Source organism: Petaurus breviceps, unplaced genomic scaffold, assembly GCF_028583685.1.
Source record: "Petaurus breviceps papuanus isolate PSGF00001 unplaced genomic scaffold, PetGlider_PUasm1.0 688, whole genome shotgun sequence".
In the NCBI taxonomy this organism is placed as follows: domain Eukaryota; kingdom Metazoa; phylum Chordata; class Mammalia; order Diprotodontia; family Petauridae; genus Petaurus; species Petaurus breviceps.
In genome coordinates this window covers 22,233,651-22,245,228 of record NW_027186457.1, presented here as the reverse complement: position 1 = coordinate 22,245,228, position 11,578 = coordinate 22,233,651, and the positions used below count along the sequence as shown (strand labels likewise).

At 42.1% G+C, this 11,578-nt stretch overlaps 1 protein-coding gene across 1 annotated transcript in view; it reads right to left on the bottom strand.

The window, feature by feature from the left end:
• Window positions 1-11,276, bottom strand: part of SELENOT (selenoprotein T) — a 143,653-nt gene extending 132,377 nt beyond the window's left edge. The window contains exon 1 of the mRNA XM_069104752.1: window positions 11,272-11,276. The gene's annotated coding sequence lies outside the window, so the exon portion shown is untranslated. The remainder of the gene's footprint in view (window positions 1-11,271) is intronic.
• Window positions 11,277-11,578: the final 302 nt, after the last annotated feature.

Sequence of the window (11,578 nt, the reverse complement as noted above, 5' to 3'; positions counted from 1 at the left end):
CTCTCTCTCTCTCTCTCTCTCTCTCTCTCTCTCTCTCTCTCTCTCTCCCTCCCTCCCTCTGTCTGTCTGCCTTTGTACCTCTGCCCGTGTCTTCAGATGAAATGAGACAGGCTTGGACCAGTCCTGTTGTTACTAGTCATCTGGAGTAGTTGCCATGGGCTCCTTCCTGAGCCACCATTTGGCTCTGACCCAGTGGAACCCAGGGCTTTTAGAATTCTGGAACCTGCAAGGAAGCCTCCAAGCTTAAACAGATTCATCTCTAGATACCTGTTCACCTGAGATCTGGAAAGAACACAAAAGAGGTAGCCCAACCCCAAGTTCAGCCTTGTCTTTTTAGGCCTTTTGATTTAGATGTTATTTGCATGTTGATCAGTCTGGGAAATAAGGTAACTCCACCCTACATCCCACACCCCTTTCTGGAACAGCTTGAAACAATCTCAACACAATTCATTGTAGGAAGAGAAGAGAGTCTGAGTATTTGTTTTAAATATCTACTGAGTCATCAGCTCTTCTTGCTCTAGGGGTGTTAGTCACCAAATTTATCCAGTCAGTGCTGAGTCACACACACATCAGGCCCCAAAGCTCCCATGTGGTTGACTAGAACCAGAAAGGGCAATGCTGAGGGTGTGCCAAGAGATGGCTTTCCTTACCTGTACATTATCTCACTGAAGGCTTACAACCCTGGGAGACAGGTGCTACATGTAATACTATCCTCATTTTACAGATGGGGAAACTGAGGCCCAGAGGGATTACATGACTAGCCTGTGATGATATTGGTGGTATCAGCAGCAAGATTCAAATCAAGCTACCCACCACACTACACGATTCTGCATTAGGCTTTTTTGTTTCTCTGATAGATCAGGCGCCTTCTTTCTCCTTTCTTTAATTCTTCCATCCTTGCCTTCCACAACACAGGAATCACTTTGCTGTTTTGGGAGCTCAAGGCAGAGCTAAGGGTCACATGTCAGAATCTACAACATCATCCATGGATGTGAAGATGATAATTCCCTGCATTTAATATTCATGTACCATTACATTTCTACCTAGTGCTTTAGATCCAACTTAACTTTTTAAATTTGCATTGCTGCCTTTAAAAAAAAGTACCGCGATCATTTCCCAACTTTCTGTTCCTCATTCTCTAGACCTTCTCTCTAGCAGCTTCCTCACCATGGACATGCTGCCATTCTGCAGCCCCCTCTTCTGGTGGTGCTGAGGTGCCCAGATCACACTCACTTCACCCCCAGCCCCACTGTCACTCTTGGGACTTTTCCAGCTCCTTCTCAGAAGAGTTGACCCTCCCCCTGTCCAGCTCTCTTTTATGTACTGTCTTCCTTCATTAGAAAGTAAAATCTTTGAGAGTATGCAATGTCTTTTTTGCTTGGATGTGTGTCTCCAGCACTTAACACAATGGCTGTGACATAGTATTGAAAAATACTTTACATTTGTCTGTCCCTTCTACCTACCTATCTATCTATCTATCTATCTATCTATCTATCTATCTATCTATCTATCTATCTATCTATCTATCTATCTACCTATCTATCTATCATCTATCTATCATCTATCTATCTATCTACCTATCTATCTAGATATAGAAAAGTGTGTGACAAATACTTTACATCTGTCTATCCCTTCTATCTATCTGTCTATCATCTATCTAGATGGAGACTTCTGTCTTATAACAAAGACTTTCAAGTGAAAAAGTAGCACAATTATTATTTGACAGAATATGTGGCATTCTGTATCTCTAGTCACCCACTATTATATATACTATTATATAGACTTTCACCAGAGAAACTTACTGCAAATATTTTCTCGGAGGGAAGATGCTAGCAAAAAGCAGAGATCAGGAAATGCCTCTTGCACAATGTGGGGTTTGAGCTGAGTCACATCGGAAGCTAGAGAAGCCAGAAAAGGGAGAAAGGAGTGAGAGCATTCCAGGCATGGGGAATGGTTAGTGATGGAGGATCTTCTGTGAGAGACAGCAAAGAGGCCAGGGTCACTGGGTTGCAGAGTATGGAGAGAGGTATCAAGTAAAAGAAGATGGGATATTTAGGAAGGCATCAGGTTGTGAAGGGCTTTAAAAGCTAAACAGAAGATCTTATATTTGGTCCTGGAGGTTATAAGGAGCCAGTGGAGTTTATTGAGTAGAATTTTAGGGAAATTGCTTTGGCAGCTGAGTGGAAGATGGTTTGGTGTGGGGAGAGATTGAGAGAGGTAAATCAAGAAGCAGGTTAATGCAATAGTCCAGATGTGAGGTGAGATGGCCTAAGCCAGGGGATGAATATAGAGTAGAGAGGAAAGACTGTATAGGAGAGAAGTTTGACAATAGAATGGATGAGACTTGTTAACAGATTGTTGATTAATTGAATTTCTGCCTGTAAAAGTGAGGCTTAGGGATGGAGCAAGACATTATTACTATTATTACTTGTTGTTCGTCCTTTATTTCCAAAGATGTCCTGACACTGTAGGTGACTCCATTCTCTATGTAGAAGAAATGTTTGCGTTGTGGTCTGCTGCATTGCAATTCTTTTTTCTTGTATATTAAGAGTTAATAGTTTTCTTATAAGCACAACTGCTTATAACCTCACTGTTTGCATACAATATATTTCTTTTTCATTTTAGCTTTTGCAAAAAACTTTGCCCTCTAACTCTAAAGTAATGATAGCTTTCCCCAAGGTCATTCTCAGGGTAATTATTAGTACTTGAACTGGGCACACTGCCCACCCTGAAATAGCTGCCTCCTAAGGTCACCGCCTATGCGCAATCTGTAGAATAACTATAAGCACTTATTCATTATAGTTTTTCTTTCAAATACCATCCACTTACATGTAAGGCCACCGAGGGTTTTGAACATGTGCCAAGAATGACTCATCATGAATTCAGGGGGGAAAAATTGTTCACAAGCTAGGTCATGTAGGCCCTGGAATTAGTACCTCTAAATCTGCAAAGCTGATAAAAAAAAAAAAAGAAAAGCTGGGCCTTGCTGATAAGTGAAATCAGAAAGGAGCCTTTCCTCTTTATTAGCAAAAACAATCTGGCTTCAAAATGATGCCAATGCCTTGTCCTGTGACGCACACACACCCCTCTCCCAGCACACACTGGGATGTCATGATCAGGGACTCAACAGGCTAGAGGAGCATATCCTTCATCTACAAGCACTTGCTGAGAGCCTGATGGCTTTTTTGCTCCTTGTACAAATTTTCCAACATCTGAACAGCTGTCATGAACCCTGTTGGAATAGGTGTGAGTTGTGCATTTGGTTTTACCTCCTCCTTCTATCTAGCGGCCTAGAAGTGATGTTTACTACGTCACCATCCATATAGCGGACCTTGACTTCTAAATGTTGGGACATAATTGAGAAAACCTGATAACCTCTCCGACCCTTGGAATTAATCCTATAAACCTATGACATACTGCTCCTCAGAATGTTTTGCTACATAATCATTCATGTCTCATCTCCTGTGTGTGTTTGTAATCCAGTGCTCTGCTCTGGGACTTCTCTCCCTCTAGTCTTGCTTTTGGTGATCTCATGAATAATCCCCTTGCATTCAGTTATCTAAATTGATGACTTGCAAATTTACATACCCAGCCCTCATTGCTCTCCTGACCTCCAATCCCATATAATAATTATTAATAATAACTAGGATTCACATAGACCTTTCAGGTTTCTAAATCACCACTATCTTATTGATTCTGTAAGGCAGGTACTATTATTATCCCCATTCACAAATAAGGAAATGGAGCCTGAGAGAGGGGAAGTAATCTGCCAAGGGTGACATAGCTAGCAAGTATCTGAGGTAAGTTTGAAACAGGAATTCCCAAGTCCTGGTGTAGTGAACCCTGAACCACCCAGCTGCCATTTGTAGAACTTGGTTTGTAGCTGAGCCTACTGATTTTTATTATTGAATGACTGTAACCGTCATTCCACAAGGTTTGCTCTGGTACCTTGAAACTTGAGAAGAGAGCTTGGGAAGACAGATGTCAATCTCAGGATTGAGATTGGAGGACAGAGGTTTTTTCCTTACAGCAGGAGTATTAATCTTCTGAATATGCAAGAATGTTAATGATCAGATTCAATTATAAACCATTAAATTATAAATGCTATATAAACTATTATGAACTATAGATTGTTGAGGATAGCAAATATTAAAATTTAGGGCTCCTTTGATTATCCCAGCTTACTTAAAAGTAATTACCCTTGTTAATTAAGGACATTTCTTGATTGAATCCCTCATAATGGAGTGTGAATAGGGCCTGTACACCTCTTTGAATCAATTAAAGCCATTATTGGAGAGACTTGATCATACCCTAAGGAGTTTGTATAAAAGGAAGGCACTAACCCTCTCAGAATTAAGAGATAGAGATTCTGAGGGTCTAGGAGCAGAAAAAATGGCACTAGCATACATCCCAGCATGCTTCTGAGTAATAAAGGTAGTAATTGAGTTGTGGCAAAGAAAGGAAATGTCAAAGAGGGTCATTGGTTCTGTGGGCCTTTCAGAGAAAAAGACCTAGACTGTGGGAAATCCCCAGAAATGGTCACATCTTTCCTCAACTTTCCTTCCTAGTCTATCAATACATGTTATAATATAATTTGCTATTTCATTACTGAGATGTTTCTAGTAAATGAAATTTTGGCTCAGTGACAAAAATGTCAGGGATTAACTAGTGATAGATATAAATGTAAAACTGGGCAGAAAGATCAACTTCTGCCTAAATATTAGGAGTTTTCTTAATTGGGGGCTTGGAGTGATTGTGACTGAATTTATGATTTTCTGACTAAACATAAACTTAGTCTACAATTAACTACCTAAAGCTGAAAGGGAGGGACCATATTACCTCTTAGTTTTAAAACAAGACAATTCTTATAATAGGGTGTTATGTCACCTGTTAGTCATCTCCAACTCAACACGTCCAAAACAAAACTCATCTTCCCCCAGAAACCTTCCTTTCTTTCTAACTTGACCATTTTGAGGTAGGTCAAGGGCTGACAAACTGTGCCCCAAGGGTCAAATCCACCTGCTGCCTGTTTTTGTACATTTTAAAATGCAGAAAGATGCCATGTGAATGAATGTTGTGGTGATATATTGAACCCCCCTTGTATATCATTCTGGAAATATCTGATCAGAAAAAGAGGTGGGCAAATCATATAGTAAATGTGAGAGACTGCAGATGGGAAGCCTGAACACTGTGCTGGTACCCATAAAAGGGAAAAGGCTTCAAGGAAGTACTCCAGCCCCAGAGAGAGATGCTCAGTGCAGGTTTCATGGGAGAATGTGGGTCAAGGGTAGCATACTGAATGAAGAGCTTGTCCTTAGGGTCAGCTAGATCTGGGTTCAAGTACCACTACTGACACCTACTGGCTATGTGACTTACAACAAGTCACTTAACTGGGTGTGGAGTCAGGAAGTGGGCTTAGATACCCACCAGCTGTGTGATCTGGGCAAATCCCTAAATGGCTGTCTTTGTCACTTTCCTCATCTGTAAAACGGGGGTAATAATAATAGCACCCACCTCCCAAGGTTATTGTGAGAATCAAATGAGATCATAATTGTTACATGCTTGGCACAGTGCCTGGCACATAGGAAGCATTATATCAATGTTAACTATTGTGATTATTACTTAATGTCTCTGTGCTTGCAACAACTTTCTAAGACTATATATATTTCAGATCTGAGCTGATAGATGGAATTTTCTTACTGATGACAGCATAGGTCCAGACCAAAAAAAGGAGAAAAAAATGGGGCAAAAATGGCAATAGGTGAAAAGGTGTGAATGAGTTAGAGTTCTGCATTGTACAAGGAAATATGCTCATCAGTGAGATCACAAATTCATTGCAATAAAAGCAGGAAAAGCAAAAATTAGTATTGATAAGAAGCATCATAAAAGAAGTGACTGGTTACCTCCCACCTGCCCCTACTTTTCCCTCAAATAATCCTCTATAGATCTCCTAATTCAGAAATGGGCACGAGGTCAGAGGCTCCTTTTCAGGGAGTTTTATTCAGGAGCCTAGAACTTTAAAACACACACACACACACACACTTCTGCTTAAAGGTTTTCAAGTCACACCTAGTTGGTTCTTCTATTCCCGCCTGAAAAGGAATATAGGGAAATTGAAGAATCCTTGTTTTCTTGATAAAATGCTAAGTACTATGTTTGCCACAGAGATCCTGAATTCAAATCTCTTACTTCCTCACTTATTAACTATATGACCTTGCTCAAATTACTGACATTCATTGGGTAACCACGTGGCACAATGGATATTGCCCTGGGCCTGGGGTCAAGAGCACTCTTTTTCATGAGTTCGAATCTGACTTGACCGTGGGCAGGTCACTTAACCCTGTTTGCCTCATTTTCCTCCTTTGAGAGGGAAATGGCAAACCTCTCCATTATCTTTGGCAAGAAAACCCCAAATTGGGGCGGCCAGGTAGCACAGCGAGTAAGAGCACCGGCCCTAGTGTCAGGATGACCTGGGGATCAAATCCGGGCTCAGACATTTATTACCCATCCAGAAACACCTGGCCGTGTAACCTTGAGCAAGTGATAACCCGGATTGATTAAAAAAGAGAGAGAGAGAGAGAAATCCCCAAATGGGGTCATGAAGAGACATACAATTGAAATAACTCAACAACAAAATGAGGAAGGCTAGATGATCTCTCTAGCTTTAAAGCTATAGCCAAGTCAAGTTAGCAAACATTTCTTTTTTTTTTTTTTTTTAGCCTGAACAACAATAAAATTTTGCTGAAGTCATTCATTGTTTCAATTTATTTTTGAGTTAAATCTTTGGGGTCCTTTTTTTTTTCATTTTTCAAATGCTTTATTAACTTCTGATTTACATCATTCATTTCTGCCAGATTTTGAATTACAAATTTTCTCTCCGTTTTTCCCCTAGCCACCACTCCAAAACAGCAGTCCCACAGAATATCCCCTGCTCCAAACTGCTCTTTCCCATATTTTCTCCCATACCCCTTTCGACTTTTCCAGTAGGACATGGTGGATCTCTATGCCCCAGTGCCTGTATATCTTAGTTCCCAACTACATGTAAAATAGTATTAATAATAGTATATATATATATATATATTTTAAACATTTGATTTTAAAATTTTGAATTCCAGATTCATTCCCTTCCTCCCTTGTCACCCACCCTTACTAGGAAGATAACCAGTTAAGTATAGGTTGTACATGTGTGGCTAATGCAAAACATTAACATAGTAGATATATTGTAAAAGATTGACTATATTTCCCTCCCTCCTATCCCACCTCCCAGTTGTTCTATTCTCTACTTTGATCCCGTCCCTTTTCAAAAATGGATGCTTCCAATTTCCCTCCCCCCCAGCCTGCCCTCCCTTCCACCATCCCCCCTCTCATCCCCTTCCCCCCTACTCTCCTGTAGGGTAAGATACCCTATTTAGTGTGTATTTCATTCCCTCCCCAAGCCAAATTCAATGAGAATAAGATTGACCCATTTCCTTTTGCCTTCGTATTCTTCCCCTTCATTGTAACCCTTATCCCTTGCCTCTTCTATATGAGATAGTTTACCCCATTCTCTCTCCCCATCTCCTCTCATTATATTCCTCTTTCACCTCTTAATTTCACCTTTTAAGCATTATCCCTTGCTATTAAATTGGTCCTGTGCCCTCTATCTATGTATACCTGTAAACATATATACACACATTCACATATGTATTCATATGCCCATATACCCATATATAGACATACATACATACATATATATATATATATATATATATATATATATATATATTTCTATTCCCTTCAACTATTTTCATACTGAGAAAAGTTTCATCAGTTACAATTATTGTTTTTCCATGTAGGAAAGTTAATAGTTCAACTTTGATAGGTTCCTTATGATTTCTTTTCCCTGTTTACCTTATCATGGTTCTCTTGCTTCTTGTATCTGAATGACAACTTTTCTATTCAACTCTCGTTTTTTCATCAGGAAAGCTTGAAAGTGGGGCGGCTAGATGGCACAGTGAGTAAAGCGCTGGCCCTGAAGTCAGGAGGACCCGAGTTCAGTTACTGCCTCAGACACTTAACACCCACGCGAAAAAACTAGCTGTGTAACTTTGGGCAAGTTACTTAACCCCAATTGCCCTCCAAAAAGCAAAACAAAAGAAAACAACAACAACAACAAAAAGAATGCTTGAAAGTCCTCTATTCCACTGAATAACCATATTTTCCCCTGAAACATGATACTCAGTTTTTCTGGGTAGGTGATTCTTGTTTTTAATCCCAGCTCCCTTGACCTCCGGAATCTCATATTCCAAGCCCTTTGATCCCTCAGTGTAGAAGCTGCCAGATCCTGGGTTATCTTGATTTTGTTTTCACAATATTCAAATTGTTTCTTCCTGGCTGCTTGTAATATTCTCTCCTTGATCTGGGAATTTCAGAACCTGGCTATCATATTTCTAGGAGTTTTCTTTTTGGGATCTTTTTTTAGGAGGTGATCAGTAGATTCTTTCAACTTCTATTTTGCCCTCTGGTTCTAAAACATCAGGGTAGTTTTCCTTGAGAATTTCTTGGAGGATGATTTCTAGGTTCTTTCTTTGATCTTGGCTTTCAGGTAGTCCAATAATTTTTAAATTATCTCTCCTGGATCTATTTTCCAGGTCACTGGTTTTTCCAATGAGATATTTCACATTGCCTTCTATTCCTTCATTTGTTTGGATCTGTTTAACAGCATCTTGATTTCTCATAAAGTCACTAGTTTCCATTTGCTCCAAACTAAATCCAAGGGAAAGATTCAACTCATTGAGCTGTTGAGATTCTTTTTCCATCTGGCAAATTCGGCTTTTTTTAAGGCATTTTTCTCCTCACTAGCTTTTTGAGCCTCTTTTGCCATTTGAGTTAGTCTATTTTTTAAGGTATTATTTTCCTCAGTCAGGCTGTTGACTCTCATTTCATAATTTTCTTGCATCTTTCTCATTTCTTTTCCCAATTTTTCCTCCACTTCTCTTATCTGCTTCTTAAGGTCCTCTATGGCCTGTAACCAGCTCGTATTTTCCTTTGAAGCTTTTGGTGCAGGAGTTCTGACTTCACTACCTTCCTCCTGTTCCATGCTTTGATCCTTTTTGTCTCCAAAATAGGAGTCTAATGTTGGAATCTTCTGTCTGCTTTGTTTCCTTTGCCTGGTCATGATGCCCCTCAGTCACTTGACCCCTGGGCTTTTTGCCACAGTAGGACTCTGCCACCAGACAGGGGAGCTTTCATCCCAAATGCTGGTGTTTTCTCAGCTGCCAGAGGTATTAGATGGGTGCCCTCTCTGAGGTCTCCACACACTCTGGCAAGCTAGACACACACCCCAGGACCTCCACCCTAGACTGCAATCCAGATCCAAGCAGGTTAAAGCAAGAGCGATTACCCCTCAGACTGGTGCTTGATCCCCCTACACTCTGCAGACCAGAAGCTGAAGCTGCAATGTAGTGTTGGCTGGGTCAAGGCCTCTCAGTGGCTTCTCACCCTGGGGGCAAAAGCCGAGGCTCTCCCAACTACTGTTCCCAAAGTCCAGACTGCACTGACCTCTCACTTTGTCCTTTGCATCTATGTGTTGATAAATCTGGAAATGGCCACAGCTGCTGCTGATCTGGAGTCCCTATGGCCAGCAGCTGGTCAGATCTGCCCTGGGGCTAAAACCTTGGGCAGGGAACTGGGCTCAGCTCCCAGAGTGCTGCGCTTGGCAGGAGGTTAGCTTCTGTGTGTCATTTTGTATGTTCTGTAGCTCCAGAGTTTGTCCAGAGTTTGTTCAGAGTCCCCTTTTACATGAATTGGGGAGGGTGGAAGCCGGAGCCAGGCAGAGGTTCTGCTTCTATTCTGCCATCTTGACTCTGCCCCCAGCAAACATTTCTTAAGTACCTCCAGTGAGGGAGACAACATTCAAACAACTCTGTACAAATGACACAGGCAGGATAAATTGGAGGCCAGCTGAGGATAGCACTAGCATCAAAGGGGACTGGGAAAAGATTGTTACAGAAAGAGGGATTTTAACTGAGACTTAAAGGAAGCCAGGGACGTTGGGAGGGAAGGAGGGAGAGAATTGTAGGGATGAGGGACTTGGTTAAAATGCATGGATTTGGAAGAGGGAGTTTCTTGTGGGCAATAACATGGAGGTCAATGCCATTGGATTGGAGAGTATGTGGTAGGGAGGAAGACTAGAAAGGTGGGATAGGGGAGTCCATTAGGAAGGGCTTTAAGTGGAATTTATGTTTGATCCTGGAGGTGACAGGGAGTCATTGGAGTTTACTGTGTGTGTGTGTGTGTGTGTGGGCAAGGGTGGTAGGTGACATGGTTTAAACTGTGCTTTAGGAAGACCTCTGTGGTAGCTGAATGGAGGAAGGATTGAAGTGGTAAGAGATTTGAGACAGGGACACCTACTGGAAGGCCATTGCCATGGTCCAGGCATGAAGCAATGAGAACCTGCACCAGAGTGTGACAGTGTCAGAGGAAAAAAGATGGTTTATATGAGTCATGATGAGAAGGTAGAATCTATAGGATTTGACAACTGATTGGGACAGAGTGCATGAGAGAGAGTGAGTAGTCAAGGATATATTTAGGTGACAGGGAGGATAGTTGTGTCTTTGACAATAATGAACTGAAAGAAAAAACTGGCAATAAAGAATTGACAGGACCTTGGTCTTCCATGATCACCTAAGCCAGAAAGGAAGGAAAGGCTGTCCCCCCAGGTCCCTCCTCATGGAGGTGATAGCAGGGACACACTGGTGGTACAGAACGGAGGTCAGTTGCTGGGAGTCTAAGATGCTAAGCCGAGGGCAGAAGAGTATGTGTGTGGTCGCGGGGGAATTGGGCTGAAGGGTTCAGTGCTCAGCCAGCAGAGGTCTGACTGAGCTCCTTCCACACAGAGCTCAGGGAACTGGCCCTTGGCTTCTTGTGGTTTTCGTTTCTGCTTTGGGGCCTGGCTGTGAGAGGCCCATTTTGTCTTTTTGCTTCCCTTCACAAATGTCATCAGCCTGTTCCCTACACCCAGCACCGTCACTGTAGCAGAAATGACTGTTTTTAAGTGTGTAGGAGGCAGGGAACTGGGGAGGATGGGAGAGGGAGGGGCAGGAGGGTAGGGGAGGAAGAGATACACTGAAGGAACAATTAAGACAAAAGGAGAAAATGATATCCAGAGTGATTAGACAGTTTTAAAATGGACAGAAAAGACGTGGAAAGTAAGGTAAAGAAACAAACAAACAAAGATATGAATTGGGAAAAATAGAGCAAAAGGTTTTGAGACATGCAAACACCAGGACCCCCCATGTACTTCAGCATAGCCCTGGACAAACAGGTAGTCTCCAGTGACCAGACCACGATGTGCTTCAGTGTAGCCCTGGAAAAACCCAGAAACACCCCCACCAGCTTCAACATGTGGCAGACACCAGCACCAAGACTGCAGCTCAGCACCAGACTCCTGTGGCCTCCAGCAGCACCAGCCACCCCCCTCAGTGCAGCACCAGCCACAAGAGCTCCCTGTGGGCCTCAGGGCAACATCAGGGCAGCGCCAGGTAAATAGCCATGGCCTATAGCCCCTGGCCCAGGAAGCCTGAGACAGAGCCCTGGG